Raw genomic sequence first — 16,358 nt, forward strand, 5'->3', positions numbered from 1 at the left:
ACAATAATAGTTATACAAACTTACACCTTGCAAAATCCTCAAATGATTGGTCATTTTGTGTCCTTTAAACCTTCTTCTGGAACTTATGACCTTCTTCTTCTGGAAAACGGCGGTCACTGGACATCCAAGGTTACGCATCTTTGACCTGTAGCTTGCCTGAATACCCAAGCATCACAGGCATTTCCTGATCCAGTCATCAAGCAAGGACATTTCTCAATACCTGTAACTAAAGAGGATATAAACACATTTATAATATAAATATAAAGTATACATTTATGAAATATACTTATTTAATACATACACAAATGGTACTAGTTAATCAAACGATTTTGACACTTCATTTAATTGACATTTGACACATTATCTTACAATCTACAAACAATAGCTACACAGCCCTGCTTGTTGGTCTGACTGTACCCTTGGAGGGAAAACATTTCGAATTTCAACACCATGGAACAAATAAAATGTTCAACCAATATCTGCTTAACAGGTGCGTAGCATCAGCCTGTCCAGATCTTGCACTGCTGTTGAGTTTGAGAAATGCCACCACCACCACCATGCATATTCAGCGCTGGCAATGACATTATTACGAAAATAGTGGTACTCCATTAGCCTAGAAATCTAGACGCACCCTAGCGGCGGCAAATTAATTTGCTCAGCCTGTACGTCTAGTATCGAACCATAGGGATTTCTATTGGCTTAGCACCGTGGATGTTCTCCAATCACAGCGCTCTATTTTGTTAGAGAGTCTTAAGGCGGGCTTAACAGGATAACGACAGTCCTGCGACTGTGAACAACAAGGAAGGTGGCTATGGCGAACGAAGAGCGGTTGTTTGAATCGGCGTTGGCGTCAACTTTGGAGGAGTTGGACTTGTGCTTTTCTTTGAAAGTTGAGCAACACAATGCACTTAAGTCATTATTTTCGAAGAAGGATGTATTTGCCGTTTTGCCGACCGGATACGGATATGGTCGTAGCGCTGGCCTATTGCATGCCTAGGCAGTTTGAAAGACAATTCTCTGCCCGCCCCTTGGATTAAGCGAGGTGAATGGTTCGATGCCAGACTATACATCTCAATGATATAGGATGGCCCCGCCAGGCTAGTACTCCACAGAATAAATAAACACGTTTCTAAACCTAGCGTAAATGTGGCTTTTGCCCAACATTGTCCGAGTTATGACCTGACCTAATCACTCACAAAACATGCGTCCTATTTCTTTCCTTTTTACATGTACCTTGGCCTGCATTCTGAGTCTCCAAACAAATGTATTTTGCAAACTCGGCATTGCTCAAGTTAAGTGTCAGTTGACTCCACAGGGGTCGGTGAAAACGTGTTTGGTCTGCTGCATAACATGTTCGGTTAGCTGCTAGCTAACGTTAAGGTCAACCATATTTCTGGCAAGATCTGTGTTCCAATTCAGTTAGCAGCTAATGTTAATTGTACAAACTTTAATGGGTCCACTGAGTTTCAACGACCTAAATTGAGATCTAACATTAAGGTCTATATTCATTTTGAAGTTATTCAATCAATTACGTCGAGGAGGTAATAAAAGTAAACTTTAAGATGAACTTGTTAGCAAAGTTAACATTATATTGGAGTAGAACTGCTAGGTAAAGTTAACTTTAGCTAGCTTGCTAGACGATTTCTTAAATATTCAAGAAAACAGCTCTATCGTGTCAAATAAGGCAATTAAAGACACAACAAATTTCTAATGGTAAACTGACTGTCAAATGACGTTTAATAATATACCACTTACCGTTAAAAATTCAAAAGCGAAGATTTCAAGTGCAGATCTCTTCAAGCCAACGGAACCGTTTGCAAAATGGAGGACAATCATCTTTTGGCAGCCAAATAAACGCATGCGCAGCACCGCCTCTGAAGCAAACCCTTTTTTTTCTTGCAGATATTTAGCCTGGCTAGCGCCACCACTTCTCAATGAGACGTGGTCTGGGAACCAAACGTTCATTTTCTTGTATTTGAAAAAAATGCCCAGATCCGTTTATTGGGTGCCACGGATGTCTATCAAATGCGTCTGTGCATAGCTCATCATCGTCTTGCTTTCCCCCCTGTTCTGTGATTGGTTCCCTATCTCAGGCGAAAATTTGCTCCATGGTCTCCAGGCTGCCTTAGCAGCGTGAATCAAATCGCGCGTAAGGCAGCATGGGAACACCCAGGCTAGCAGATATTACTTAACTGAAATTAGTTTTTTGTAAAACACAAACAAATCTGAAGCAAACCCCTTTTTTTCTTGCAGATATTACTTATCTGAAATGAGTTTTTGCAAAACACAAACAAATTGAGTATATAAATACAGTTTCATTTAAGAAAAAATTAGGCTACTACATGTCAAAATCACTTTTTTCAGTGTAGGCTACCTCATTTGTAAGTTGCTATCTGCAAATCATGAGCAAGTGACCTGATAATATACTTTCTTGCCCTCTACATCACGTTCATAGCGATCCTATATAAAACAACTTTAAGCCTCCTTTTGAGCGCGTAGCCTATCCCTTTTCATTACATGGATTAGCAGCCAGATACGTGAAGAGAATGTCGTGGAAAAAATCACTAACTTTTAACTCTAACGCACTCTGAACAAAAACCAGCGGAGAACGGTCTGAGATGAGAAGTGGCCGCTTGTGGCCTTTTATTCACAAGTCCTCCTGGGTACAGCTCTGAAAAATGCACAGAGACTAAGTGTCACCAGGCAGGAGTTGCGAATGATGGATGTCCTCTGCAGCGGAGACTCCACGACCCAGGCCTTGGGGAGAAGGTGCGCACGTTCTGAGGATTTTCCTCTTGGGGGAAAGTTTTTGTATGTGGTCAAAAACACCTCCTTTTTACTTATGGCCAACCCTGGCCCAGTGTCTGCCCCCTATGAAATCGGCAGACCCTTTTTCATTCAATCAATGTATATTCAATAAATCATATAGGTAGATGAGCTCACTGAGCTGCCACAAAAATTATTAAATAATCCCCAGTAGGCCTGTGTCACGTTCGCGCACGTGCATGACATCCTCCCCCAGCTTCTGCCTGGCCACCTGGCTGCACATGAACTGTTCATGAACTTTACTACATATATCTCTCGGCTGCTGCCTGGCAACACATGACATCTTCAAAAAAAATCTGCCACAAGAACAAGTGGAGAAACATCCAATGCAATGCCTTGGTAGGCCTAATGTTATTAGGTTGGATTTTGTAGTCACTGCAAATCTAACTCGTTTATGAAACGGGAAACAATTGAACCAGGAGACTTTGCCAAATATTTGTAATATTTGTAAGAGTAGCCTAGGCTACGTTATACTGACACCATGTAGGCTAACGTTAACGTAATGCTCTGAATTCGCGGCCAACATCAAATCCATAGTTCTAACTATTTGATCATCAAGTCAAAATTTCCTGGTCAACTACAAATAATTCCACTACTTTTTATTGCTTAGCTAGACTACTTACCACTTCAACACCATTGACTGTATCTGTTTAAACTGTAACTGTAAAAGTTAAACTGTTCAAACTGTAGCCTAAAGTTAACTGTAACAGTTCAACACAAGCAAAACATTGCGAGCTCAATGCACGTGTGAGTTGTTATGGGAACATACACAGACACCAATTTTAGGAAAAGGGCTGTTGACTGGTCTTCAGCTATTTTGCTACGGTTTATTACACATCTAGAAGAATACATTTGAGTCGTTATAGGCTCTGGCTTATTATGGAGCATAATAGGAACAAAGTTATGATCAAAAAAATGATCAGGGACGAAAAATCCGAGGGGGCACGTGCCCCCTTAACTTCAATGGGCATGACGCCACTGGTGGCAACTTGGGTAGCCTATTGCAGGTGTTTTCCATGGATAAGCTCTTCAGCTTGGCGAACCTAAACAACGGGGATGGTCCATTTTTTTAAATTATATATACTGCATTTCCACATCATTGCATATTCATTCATACAAGAGTGAACAGAAAGCAAGCCTTGCAGCACACTTTGAAACAGACAAGCAGGTGGCGGGTCACGAATGACATGCCCATCTCAAAACGATGAATAAATTAGCCGGTATTTTTACACTTCTAGCGGGAAATAGGCATAGCCTAATATTATATGCATCCACTCAAACATACAATAGAAGTAGAAGCAATTTGTCATGGCTGAACCACACGTTATAGGATCACGAAAAACACCGTAACATCCTGGGTGTTGAAGACACTCGCCAGGCTTTTCGACCTGTCAACCCTCATTAGCCTATAGTTCTGACGGGTGGCCTAATGTGTTCATTTCAGCTCAGGTGTATTTGTCATGCATATTAGTACAGAATACCACCGCAATGAAACATTGTGCCTTGGCACTCTCCGCACCGTAGCCTACAATAAATATTGATTTATTATTAGCCAATTATAGAGCTCCTTCTAGCGGGGAGCGTTAATTCATTAACTTCCACTTCGCATGAACTTGAGGCGAAGACGTTGAAAAAAAAAAAAACTTTTAAAAACCTTCTGTCCATCACTCACCAGTTGCGCTCGTAGCGGGTATAAAGTGTTGTCCTGAAAGAAAAACCTTCAACTTTAATCTGACCAGCTTTGCAAACAAACGACAAGAAATCAACCTTTTATTATTATATTTCTAGCAAGAAATGTGTATTATATTTTCAGAATAAAGACTTCATCCATACAAAAGAAGACAACCGAGACGTTGTGATCTGGCCAAAGCGTGTTGCGATTACGATTCACGGCTGCTCGGCCTTAAACTGACGATCGTAGGCCTATTGCAAACAAACGACAAAGAATCAACATTTTATTATTATAGTTCTACCGGGAAATGTGCATTACATTTTCAGAATAAAATGTTCATGAATACAAAAGAAGACAACTAAGACAAATCGCTTGTGATCTGGCCAAAGCGTGATGCGATCACGATTCAGGCTGCTCGGCCTAAAACTGACGAGTTTATTGCAAACAAACGATAAGGAATCAACCTTTTATTATTACATTTCTAGCGTCTAGCGGGAAATGTATCACATTGTGGCACTTGGGTCACTAATGATGGTGACTAGAGGGGTGTATGCCCTCCTTAAGATGGCTCTTCCCTATATAAGGGGGGAAGGGAGGGAATGATGAGTGCCACTGATTGTCAGCACCTGTGTGCTGCTGATCCTCAGACCAAGCATGCAACCAGCCCAAGGAGGTTGCTGGTTTTCTCCTTGCCTGGAGGTATGTTACTAGGCCTCTTTTGTTCTCTGTTTGTGGAGAAGTTGTGAACTGTTTTATCTTGTAACAGATGTAAGCAGATGTACTTTGTCCGGTGGTTTGTAAGTGAGTAATTTCAGCGTCTACAGGTAATTGAAATTTCTTCAGTTTAGTTTCTGCATGTTAACTTTTTAGAGGATATGTTGCTGATGCTACTTTTGTCTGTTGTAGAGACTACGAGGGATCTTTGGCCATTGCTTCTGGGAGGATTGCAGCGTAGAGGCTTTGTTGTGGCAATCACTGTTTCTCTTGTGTTCTTTTGTCTTTTCTTTTGGTTATATGTGATTGTGTATACATATGCTTGTGTTTTTTTTTCTTCTTTCTGCTAGCCAGCAGTGGTGGTAATTGCTGATCGATAGATCAGCTTGTGTGAGTTGCGTGAACTACTACGCTGGTTAGCAGGTTTATATTTGTTTTGTTTGTCAAACCATTCCCTAAGTGTCTTTGTCTAACCCAGCGTCTATTGCATGTATGTGGCTGTTGGGAGGTGGAGCGGGGTTTATGTTGTGGCCCGTTTGCTTGAGTTTGAATCCTTTGTTTGGCACCTGTTGAGGCCCTGAGTGTATTTGATCTTTTGTTTGGTTGTTGAGTCCTTTTTCTTGGTTGTAACCCCCCTGCTCTGTCTCAAATTGGATGATTAGAAGCTGTGGTTGATGTAGCTAACTGTGGGGAAGGCTTACTAAATGTTGCATGTGCTCTCAAACTGTTCTCCTTGAAATACATGTAAAATAAATTATATTTTTATATTCTCAACTGTTATCTACTTCTTGTCAGACTACAACATATTTTCAGAATAAAGTGTTCATTCAAAAGAAGAAAACTAAGACACGTTCACACGTGAGCTGGCATGTAGGCCTACAGAAATGACTTAGAACAGACCAATTGCTTTTAAAACCACTGCATGATTTCAACTATTTTAATACACTGCCACTTCACATGAACTTGAGGAGACGACAGTGAAAAAATATTTTAAAACCTGACGCGCAAATGTCTCCCCTTCTGTCCCCCAGTCACCAGTTAGCGCTCACAGCGGCGGCTTTATACCTCGCGCATTAAAATGAATAGGGTAGGGAAAGTGTTGTCCTATCACGAAAAAAGGGCCCGAAATCGTGATGGCAGCACCCCTGAACAGATTTACTTTCGTGGTGATATCACGTTAAGCTGTGAGACTGGGTTGCGGAAAACATATCTGTGGAAGCCACTAGTTCAGAGAAAACTGAAGTTGCAAATGTGCGTGTGTGGTTGGCAGAAGGATACAAGTCTAAAGGGCCTGAAAATTCATCAAGGGAAAAAGAAGTGCTTGGTAGAGGGAACACAGGGTCCCTGCATTGATAGCTACTTAAGAAGTGCATCAAGTCAGTCGGTTAAATTTCAGCGACAGGAAGAAACCCACAGTTTGCAGGACATCAGCACCCCTGTTGTTGAGGAAAGTTCTAGCAGTGAGGCAGAAAGAGAGGCCAGTCAACCAAGGAGGGAGAAGATTAATGGTCATAGGCCTGGGGTCACATGGCCAGGCACAGCAGAAGGTAGAATGAGGTAGTCAAATCTAGGCGCCAGCAGGAGAGAAACTCATCAAGGAGAGAAGGCAGCTTAAGAAGTGGTGGGGAAAAGCTACAGATGATGAGGAAGGTATTGACTGTCTACAGGCAGATGTGAGGGAGCGGTTGGCAGTGCTAAGAAGAGCTGAAAATAATAAGATAAAAATAAGAAGAAATCACAAGCTCGACTAGCATTCTATAAAGACCCATTTAAATTGGTTAAGTCTTTATTTGTAATGCAGAAGAGTGGTAGTCTTTTGGAACCTAAGCAGAAGCTTGAGGAGTATTTAGAGGGAGTGCACGAAGATAGGGAGAGGTTCAGAGAGATGGTACTATCCCACCTATTGGTGAATTAAGTAGCCAGTGCGACGATAGTCCACCAAGGTGGAAAGAGGTGCAAGAAGTAATAAAATGTGCAAGGGCCTCTTCAGCCCCAGGACCTAATTATAAGAGTGCACCAGATGTTTTAAGATTTCTATGGCAATTCATGAAAATAGTTTGGAAAAAGCAGAGTATTCCCAAGGCTTGGCGGAGGGCTGGGGGAATATTTATTCCCAAAGAAAAGGACGCAGTGGAGATTAATCAATTTAGGCCAGTTAGTCTACTGAATGTTGAAGGGAAGGTTTTCTTCAGTGTGGTGGCACGGAGACTGACAAGTTACCTTGAAAGGAATAAACTAATTGATACCACGGTGCAAAAAGCTGGAATCCCTTCTCTGGGTGCTTAGAGCATACCAGCATGATTTGGCACCAAATTCAGTTAGCAAAGCGTGAGAGCAGAGACCTGCATGTTGTGTTCTTGGATTTGGCTAATGCTTTTGGATCAGTGCCGCATAGTCTGTTGTGGGAGGCCTTTGATTATTTCACAATCCCAGGTAGCATTAAATGCCTAGCATACTTTATGGATATTCAACTATGTTTTACTACAGCTGAGTACACCACAGGGTGGCAACAACTCGAGATAGGAATCATGGTGGGATGACCATCTCCCCACTTGCTTTTACAATGGCAATGGAGGTCATTATTAGGGCCTCAAAATGGGTAGTGGGTGGGGAGAAGTTGCCTACCCTGATTAGGGCTTTCATGGAGGACATGACAACCTTGATGTCAACCGTTCCATGCACCAACAGGTTGCTGGATAAGTTAAATAGCAATCTGCAATGGGCCAGAATGAAGGTGAAACCAAGTAAGTCTAGGGGCTGTATTTTGCACACCAGCGCATGGCGTAAAACTCGTTTTCCACCCGCACAAAGTTTAATTCGGTATTTTGCACGTTTATTTTTTAAACATTGCGCCCAGGGGTGTGGCAATTAACAACCTAGGGAGGGGTCTGGCGCGTTGTCTGAAAATCGCTATCGTACACCACCTAAACCTGGTCAGAAGTCAATGGCGAGTTGTTCATATGCTATTTTAAGAGCGCATGTCAACAGTCATATTGGCATTAGGTGCACGCACCATCCTTCTATCATTCATGAACGCACACCAGCGCACGTCCATGCAAAGCATTACAAATTGCATGATTACAATGGGAAACATAATTAGAATAAAGATATTACGAAATACTGTACATCTCATGATGAGTAGTTATTCACCATCATTTGCAAATTGGTAATGACTGTTAAAAGTGACTAGGGGAGAGGCAAGAGACACGTATGGAGCACAGCTGAAGACGCACTGTCACGAGATATAAGCAACTCCTCTGCAGGATAAATGTTGTTTTATTCAGTAATTTGAGCAATATTAGGGTAAGTGTTGCTTTTTCCAGCCTATGTTTTCGACGGTAACCAATTGTCAGTGAATAGTGAAAGTAACTGCATATAACTGTCTTCGTTGACTGACACCTTGGTGAAATTAGTTTCACTTTGCCAATGTACGATATGTACGAATAATAGACGAGTGCAAATGCGTGAAGGCTATGCTAGGTTTTAGTAAAGCATGGTTTAAGAATGACTATTCCATACGGTCTCGCAAGCATCCTCCTTCAAATCCGCCGTTGAATGCCAAAACGCGCTTTGCGCCGTTAAAGGGAATGACAGATGTCATTCTCATTGGTTTAAATGATGTTACGCCCCAAACACACCCATATGACTGATTAAAAAACATAGGAACACCTTGTTGCGCCATGCGCTCCACGTTTGATAACGAAACCCCTCCCATTGTGAACTGGACATCCTACTAAATTTGAATAGACTTTTGACGAGTGACGATGCACTTTAGAATGTCATGATAGGGCCCTAGAAGTCTCTCAATTGTTAAAGGGAAGGTAAGTAAGGGATAATGTTGGTCTGTTCACAGAAGTTAATGCACGGTCGAGGTTGTAAAACGGCCCCGACGCAAAGCGGAGGGCAGTTTAAACCTCGTAGTGCATTAACTTCTGTGAACAGACCACCGTGGAGTCCATTATCCCGCTTATTCCACTGTTGCCACTTGCGTTGTGTTCATTTCCTGTTACAATTTAAACGTTTTAATCGCTAAAACTGTCTTGTTTGTAGAACTAATTTCTTCCGACACATATCAACTAATTTCTCAACTCACAGGACAAACTGCCGTTACTAGTTCTAAATGGATGGTTGCTACGGCCAAAGGCCAGTTGTTAGTTCTATCTCTCCCGTTGTCAAGCGGGCGTATCCCAAGATTCTGATGAACTTTAGCTTTGAAACATCGCTATTTTACTTAGCCTGCTGTCATCCATCTAGCTAAAAGCCACCTCTGTCATATGCTATAATGTTGCAATGTTCTGAACGTCTGCATTTTACAGCTCGGATGCAACGTGACCGTTCATTTAAACTTCACAACGAGTTTGGCGAATTAATATACAAGTGTGATACGGCCAAAAAATGTATCTACTTCATAGGTGTGCAGATAACATACGGTTAATGGTCGTTCTAAATTACGTAGGACAATGGGAAATTCAACCAAGCAGTGGAATAATAGATAAGAAGTTTGAAAGTTCAAATAAAGAGGTGATTTCCACAGTTCTGGAGAAACCAGTGGTATGATGGTGGTATGATGCAAGCCTCAGTGATGAGTCACAGGTTGAAGAATTGACAGGACACTAGGCAAGGTATTGCAAAAATTGTCAAGTCAGGGCTGCCAGGTAAGCTCAAGCTGTGGTGTCTTCAGTTTGGTTTATTGCCTTGGCTAATGTGGCCATTGACAGTTTATGAAGTTCCTCTGTCAAAGATAGAAAGGTTGGAAAACCTGATCAACTCCTTTGTGAGAAAATGCATAGACAGGAGACTGTAAGATGTACTAAGGCAGTATCGCAGGCAAAACAAGGGCAGTGGATGAACTGGGAAGGGGTGGAAAAAAGACTGATTAGATGGAAAGATCTATGGGGCATAGAAGCTGGTAGGATCAGATTTATGTTAGGTGCTACATATGATGTGCTCCCATTTCCCAAGAATTTGAGTCAATGGTTTGGTGAGGATGATAAATGCACACTTTGTTTATGTGGGATTATAACATCTAATCCTGTGTATTAATGCAATTGACTGACCAATAAAATGCCAATAAAATATGACTGTAAGTAAGAGTGATCATTTACAGTGATAACCACTCATTTGATGTATAGCGCCACCTAGTAAAAAATGAAAAAGCAAAAACGAGGTGTTGTAATCGCAGGTAGGCTACAGTATCTTTGGCTGACAGGTTCAAAACTGCACAGAATTTGAAGTGTAGGATCATTATGACACCTTCTGAATGCATGGCAAGTTTTGTGGAATTCCGTTCATGGGGGACCACATTAATGGAACTTTCTGCAGCACTCTCATGAGTCGTGTAATTTATTACACGGCTCTTCACAATGCTAGTAGAATACTCCATTGACTTGAATGGGATTTCCCAACGTTCTACGGTTACTTTCATTTATTCCACTGCTTGGTTAAATTTCCCATTGTCCTACGTAATTTAGAACGACCATTAACCGTATGTTATTTGCACACTTATGAAGTAGATCCATTTTTTTGGTTGTATCACACTTGTATATTAGTTCATTTAAACTTCATAACGAGTTTGGCGAATTGTCACGTTGCATCCGAGCTGTAACGTGGTTACGAGGTTTAAACGGCCCTCCGCTTCGTGTCGGGGCCGTTTTACCATAGACATAATATACATAGACGCCGCATCGACCGCTACTCCTTACTAGCGCTGACGAGATTTGGAGCCGCCATCTTGGACCGGTCATCCACTCCACTCAGTGTAATCTGTTTGGCCGGTGAGATGAGCTGTCAGCGCACTTAATTAATCATATCTCACTGAATACCGAACAGATTCTCACGCGGTTTTTTTTGCTGCAAAGGTCATACATGTAGCTATGATACAGGACACATGATTTAGCGTATTTTAATATTCATAGTGGGTTTAACAGTAATAGAATATTCTGATATGATATAAAGTGACCTGACGTCCGATATCAAAACTGGGAACACAATCCATGTTTGACAGCATAGACAAAACTAGTTTGATACAAGTTTAATGAGTTAAATATAGTTCACAGTTGACAGAAAAGTTCCATCAACAGCATTATTCACAGTCCACAGAAAGGTTCCATAAACATTTAAGTGAGATCAGTGCCATTCAGACATCTGAGGGGTATTCCAAGTAGGCCTATGTGGTTTAGTGACAAACTTGGGTAAATTGACTCAGAATAAGTTGTAAACCTCCCAGTAGAAAAGCTGTATGATACAGGAAACACGGTTGTGTGTATTTTAATATTCATAGTGGGCTTAACAGTAATAGAATATTCTGATATGATATATTATAAAGTGATGACATCCAATATAAAAACTGGGAACATAACTAATCCACGTTTGACAGCATAGACAAAAACTGGTTTGATACAAGTTTTAATGAGTTAAATTTACAGACAAAAATCCATTAACATTTTCAGTTCAGTGCCATCAAAAATAAAGTGATGAACAGACATTGGTGTGGCATAAAGGAAATGGAGTAACTGGGTTCAATATCAACAGCATTTGTTAGACAAGTTCCATAAATATTGTAAAGTGCAAGTTTGTAGGTTTGTTTCTGATCCTTAAAAAACAGACATTGGTTTGGCATAGTAAGTGTAACAGTTCATCAATTCAAGACAAAAAGGTGACTTGTCACTTGTACAGTGTCAATGGGTTCATCAACAGCATCTGTTATTTACAGTTCACAGAAAGGTTCCAGCCCCAATGAAGAGATTAAATAAAAAGGAATTAAGAAACATTTTAGAAACTGCTAAGATCAACCCGTTCATTGCAATCAGTAAAGAATCAGGGAGTGTCTTCACAGGCTCAGTGAGACAGAGTTACCGTGATGCAGTTGGTTCTATGATTTCGACAACTGGTGCATGTCATTTTGTATGTTCCCACCTTGCTAAAATTGCTTGGGTACACTTTGGCTGAGAACAAAAGTGCTTCAGACAGCAGGTGGGCAAATAAGATGGCATAGTAAACTGGGTACTCCATAAAAGAGGACTGAGTCAACCAGACGATGGGAAAATGGGACACAGAGTGGCGAATGCAGGTGATGAAGGTGGAGCTCATAAATCAAACATTCAGTCACAGTGTAGCAGATGCCCTGCAGTACTGCAATGAAGAGCTGCACCTTCCTCAGTTCCAGGGGTGTGAGGAGACCGTTCAGTTAATTCACAGTCTTCTTGAACAAGGCAGTTGTTCTGGAGAGATACAAAATAATAAATAAATGAATGAAAAGGAATTTGAGAGGCATCTTATTCTTGTTAGGGTAAATGACATGTGAATAATACAGTGTTGGGCAAGCTACTTCGAAATTTTAGTGAGCTAAACTATTAGTTACTCTGCCATGAATAAAACACTACACAAAACTACCACCCAGTCAAATGTATTAGTAGCCTAACACAAACACAGCAGTAGGCTAGTTCACTACATAGTAAGCTACTTTAAATTGTGCTAATTTCACATGACAAGAAAAGTGTAGCTTGTCTGGCTAAGCTACTTGATAAATAAAGAAGTTGAGCTATTGAAAAGTTACTTTATTCAGGAAATAGTGAGGCTACCACCAACACACTTATGCTACAAGTAGCAGCTAGCGATTGCCCAATAGGCTAGTCTGTGCCACTTGTGTAAAATTTTCCAGCCAAATCTAGTATGATTTATTTCTACAATAGCCGTCTTGTGTCAGTTGTAATCTAAGTCAGTGTTATGGAATATGACTTATCAAGTCTCAGTTCATAGCCGGGTGAACACCGAGTAAACATAGCCTAGCTAGATGGCTACGATTTTCATACAGTAATATCAAAGATTGCTCCTTCTCAGCTCTCTGGTAATATTCTATTCACAAAATACAACCAATAGTACGGTTATGTTAAATCTTACTTGTGAAAAGTAAATCCCCCGAGTATGGTCCGCCGATTTGAGAAGGAACATGCTGCACAGTGCTGTCATCTTGTGTCTTCTGCTGCAACGCAACGAGGAGTATGACCGGTCCAAGATGGAGGCCGCATTTCTTGTTTCCACCAGCCAATGCGGCGTCTATGTATATTATGTCTATGCGTTTTACAACCTGGACAGTGCATTCATTTCTGTGAACAGACCCACTGTGTCGTCCATTATCACTTAGGCCTACGTAATTACCACTGCAACCATAGATATATATAGAATGCTGCAACCATATAATTACCGCTGCCAATGGCAACAGGTTTTGTGCTTCTGATTTAAGTCTTTCATAACACTTCGCAAGTAGTCCGGTCACTTTGTGCAATGGAACTTCGTTCAAAAGTGAAAGCAGGCAGTTGATCAGCTGTGTTCTAAAGAAAGTTTGATTCAAGCTCTGTGTGTATTGCGAACTATTTGTTTCTCAGCAAAAGCCACGACGAAACGGTAACAAATAAATGTAGGCCTACAGTGTCTTTCTGAGTGCGTGCGTGTGTAGCCTACGTGTAACTGCCTGTATGCGCACAGAAATGTGATAGGTTTGCTTGTTGTACTGCGTCAAGATTGACAACAATTTCAAACAATCATGAGTCATGACTGACTTCAGATCTCAAAAAGTTGAGTGCGTTCTGAGGCCGACCACTCGTTGATTTGTTGTGGATAACTTATTTTATTTTTTCTCCTCTCCGCGTCGACGACAATCGAATAGCGCAATGTAAAATGCAGATGGCTTCTTTGCTACTGATGCATGTTGCAGAGAAACGCTCAAATGCATGTCAATCGAAAGCGGAGGAGCAGGTGGACACCCAGCCCTCCACACACACACACACAACAGCCCTCCCTGCATGAAACGTCCCTCTTCATTCTGCTAACATTTACAGTAGCTATTCTGACCTCTTCCTCAATTTGTCCCTGCTGGGTAACGTCTCTCTCCTCCTCCTCCGTAACGTCTTTCTCCTCCTCCGAATCCACCTGTACTTCTCCTTCCTCTGTTTCACTACACTGCACATCAAACATAATGTCTCTCTCCTCCTCCGAAAATAAACTCCACGATACAGTATGAGAATGACACAGAAACTAGAACTAGACTACAAAATATGACCGCCGCTCATTCCTGTACATCTGTTCAGCGAAAATAAATCACACTTCAATTTGTCTCCATATTTTACTCCATCCCCCACTCTTGAAACTTTTGTATATGCTTGTTTAGCATGCCTGAGTGTGTGTGTGCGGCTGCACAGAAAGTAGCCTACTCGTGCTGAAAAGGTGAATAGATTGTAGAATAGCCAAAGAAGATGTAATTGTTATAAAACCTTTAAAATCTCTAGTAACAATCACAAGTAGGGCAGTTCATCACAGTTCATCCATTGCAACTGGATTGATGAAAGGACACCCTGTAGGCTACATTGTATTTGGGAAAAGGAAAAGGTATCAGCATAATGTTATTTATTTATTTATTTATGCACAAAAACATCTGTCAGTTCCATGCCGTTTTCAACAGCTATCAAAAACAAAGGTCATCTTTGGATGGATGGATTTTTTGTGAATGTTTCTTCTTCTACATAAGATTTTAGTCATCTTTAGTTAATGTAATACTTTATTGTCACTGCACAAATTAAGTAACAGTAGTCTGAAACGAAATGCTGTTTTACATCTAGTGGTGCAAATAACTGACATGTCCAAATGGGCCTTGATGAAATGCGTCGCTAGACTGTTCATACACATTTTAACGGGCCAAAGTTGAAGAGCTGTTGTCCGTTATTGTTCGTGCAAATATAGGGTGATTCATGTTCCCTTGCATTGTGTAACTGAAGTCCATGGCTAGTCTGGCTTTCACCAGACCAAGCTCAATCTTTTAAGAAATCAAAAAATAAATAGCGGGCAGATCAGGCTGGGTTCACCCAGCCTAGTCCATAGGCACCCGATATTGTTTAATTTTCCGATTGAGATATCCACGCTCTGGCTATTCTAAATGCAAAAATGCATCAGGGAGTTATGACAAAACTGTAACTAACAAACTAGATCCTAATAGAAAGCTGTTAGCTTCCCTAAGCTACAGGTAGGCTTATAAGGTAGGCCTATTTACAACATAAATTGTCAATAGGCTATGCTGGCGACACAAATAAAATCTCCTTTGGAAACCAATGGCTTACGCCTTACAGTATCAAGCGGACTTAAACTGCCATATCGTGGCGAAAAGTTGTAATAAAATTCATCTGCAAAAGCTCCATGAGTCAAGGAAAGCGCGAATGAAGTAGCCACTTCTAAATGGGACCCACTACAGTAGCTTAAGGTGTGTTGCTAAAGCAGCCATAATGAAATGAAGGTGTCATTGTTTGGATACTTAACACACACGTGCTTTTTAATTTCACAGACTACAACTACCAAGCTGGAATCAAAGCTCATCGATTCCCCTCTCACACCCTGCACCCACTTAAAACAAAATAAACAGGCGTCTCAGTCTCACGCATGTATAGGCAAAACTGTATCAGACCGGTGTAAGGTTGGTAAATCTTCCATTGCACAGAATGATTTTTGTAGCACGTGCAACAAATGACAGTCGAAAGATACAATTACAGTGCTGCTATCAATTTGCTTGGTATAACCGCATTTATAGTTTTCTACAAATGCAATCAGTCAAATTGGCCTCCATCACTCAACCAACGCTAATGGTAACATTACCTAGGTCCTTAATGATATTATAAGATTAACTTACCTGCAGTAAAAACCAAGCATGTCCAATAAACATCCTCAGATTTATTTAGGCTTCAAGAAGAAATGGGAATTACATTTCATGTGAACATCATCCTATCCTTATTAGACGTTCTCTGCGATAAACTACAGTACTTGTAGGAAGCGTCCATTGTTTTTCCAACCCACTTTTAACTTCCAACAAAATTACGTCTCACTGCAACGATGCGCCATCTAGTGGACAAACGACTACTTATCGCCAATACTGGAAATGCAGCCATGATGATGATGATGAATATTTTTGGCTTTCTTTTAATCCTACTGAATTTGTAATTATGTATTGGCCGTTCTAATACCGATAGTATCTGGGTGCCTGTGTGTGTGTGTGCGTGCATGTGTATATGTGTGCACCGCCATCTACAGGCCAATGAGTGTACAGTCACTAAATGTACACATAACCTAATTTTTTTTAGACCCCCCCCCATGGATGAAATTCTAC

General features: G+C 41.0%; 1 long non-coding RNA gene across 1 annotated transcript; it reads left to right on the forward strand.

The window, feature by feature from the left end:
* Window positions 1–5,099: 5,099 nt before the first annotated feature.
* Window positions 5,100–5,986, forward strand: LOC121684894. Its single transcript, XR_006023210.1, has 3 exons — window positions 5,100–5,197; window positions 5,265–5,322; window positions 5,405–5,986. It is a non-coding gene; the product is annotated as an uncharacterized LOC121684894 (long non-coding RNA).
* Window positions 5,987–16,358: the final 10,372 nt, after the last annotated feature.

The sequence above is a fragment of the Alosa sapidissima genome, chromosome 16 (genome assembly GCF_018492685.1).
Source record: "Alosa sapidissima isolate fAloSap1 chromosome 16, fAloSap1.pri, whole genome shotgun sequence".
Lineage (NCBI taxonomy): Eukaryota > Metazoa > Chordata > Actinopteri > Clupeiformes > Clupeidae > Alosa > Alosa sapidissima.